Source organism: Arachis hypogaea, chromosome 15, assembly GCF_003086295.3.
Source record: "Arachis hypogaea cultivar Tifrunner chromosome 15, arahy.Tifrunner.gnm2.J5K5, whole genome shotgun sequence".
In the NCBI taxonomy this organism is placed as follows: Eukaryota; Viridiplantae; Streptophyta; class Magnoliopsida; order Fabales; family Fabaceae; genus Arachis; species Arachis hypogaea.
In genome coordinates this window covers 124,715,391-124,716,760 of record NC_092050.1, presented here as the reverse complement: position 1 = coordinate 124,716,760, position 1,370 = coordinate 124,715,391, and the positions used below count along the sequence as shown (strand labels likewise).

Below are 1,370 nucleotides of genomic sequence, written 5' to 3'. Positions count from 1 at the left end.
CATGCTGGGTAAGAGAGAAGAGTTCTAGGCTCCTACATCAATCCAAACCCAGGAAATTGTGGGAGTAGCATCCAAAAGCCAACCATACATGCCAACAACTTTGAACTAAAGCCACAACTCATCACCCTTGTTCAAAATAACTGTTCATTCGGAGGAGGCGTCCAAGAAAACCCCAATCAACATCTAACCACATTCCTGAGGATATGTGATACTGTGAAGTCTAATGGTGTTCATCCTGACACCTATAGACTGCTCCTATTTCCCTTCTCACTCAAGGACAATGCATCTAAATGGCTGGAATCCTTCCCGAAGGAGAGCTTAACAACCTGGGAAGATGTGGTGAACAAATTCTTGGCAAGATTCTATCCTCCTCAAAGAATCAACAGGTTGAGAGCTGAGGTTCAAACTTTCAGACAATAAGATGGTGAGACTCTCTACGAAGCATGGGAGAGGTTTAAGGACCTGACAAGAAGGTGCCCACCAGATATATTCAATGAATGGGTGTAGCTACACATTTTCTATGAAGGTCTTTCTTATGAATCAAAGAAGGCAGTAGACCACTCATCCGGGGGATCTCTAAACAAGAAGAAGACCATTGAGGAGGCCATAGATGTTATTGAGACTGTAGCAGAGAATGACTACTTCTATGCTTCTGAAAGAGGCAACACTAGAGGAGTGATGGAGCTAAACAATGTGGATGCACTGCTGGCCCAAAACAAGTTTATTGCCAAGCAGCTGGCTTACCTTACCAAGAAGATGGAGAGGAACCAAGTAGCAGCAATCACCACCTCATCAGCAACCCAAGAGGGAGTGAATGCAGAGGTAGAGGGTGAGCATGAACAAGCCAACTACATTAGAAACTCACCCAGGCAGACCCATGATCCATACTCCATGACCTACAACCCTGGTTGGAGGAATCACCCAAACTTTGGGTGGGAAAATCAACAAGATCAAGGCTAAGATCAGAGACGTCACAACCCCAACAACAATGCAGCTCACCAACATTTCACATAGAGATCATATCAATACCACCCTAACAACACCTCTCCACATCCATACCAAAACCAAAATAACCCTTCTCATCCCTCCAACCCCAATCTTCGATCATCTGAAGATAGACTCTCAAGGATTGAGATTCTACTTGAAGGCATATGCAAAGAGATTCAAGATAACAAGGTGTTCAAAGAGGAGATGCGAGCCAATATCAAGAATCAGGGAGACACCATCAAGAGGCTGGAATTTCAAGTGGGATACCTCTCTGAGCAGATTCCCAAACCTACAGATGGCTTCCCAAGGGACACAGAGAAAAACCCGAGAGGTGAAGCAAAGAAAGTAAGATGGGAAGATTGCAAGATGGTCACTATAAGTGA

The 1,370-nt window shown here is 44.5% G+C and overlaps 1 non-coding gene across 1 annotated transcript; it reads right to left on the bottom strand.

Moving 5' to 3' along the window:
• Positions 1 to 384: 384 nt before the first annotated feature.
• On the bottom strand, positions 385 to 491 carry LOC112753167 (small nucleolar RNA R71). The gene has a single exon (XR_003177563.1). It is a non-coding gene; the product is annotated as a small nucleolar RNA R71 (small nucleolar RNA).
• Between the last annotated feature and the right edge of the window lie 879 nt (positions 492 to 1,370).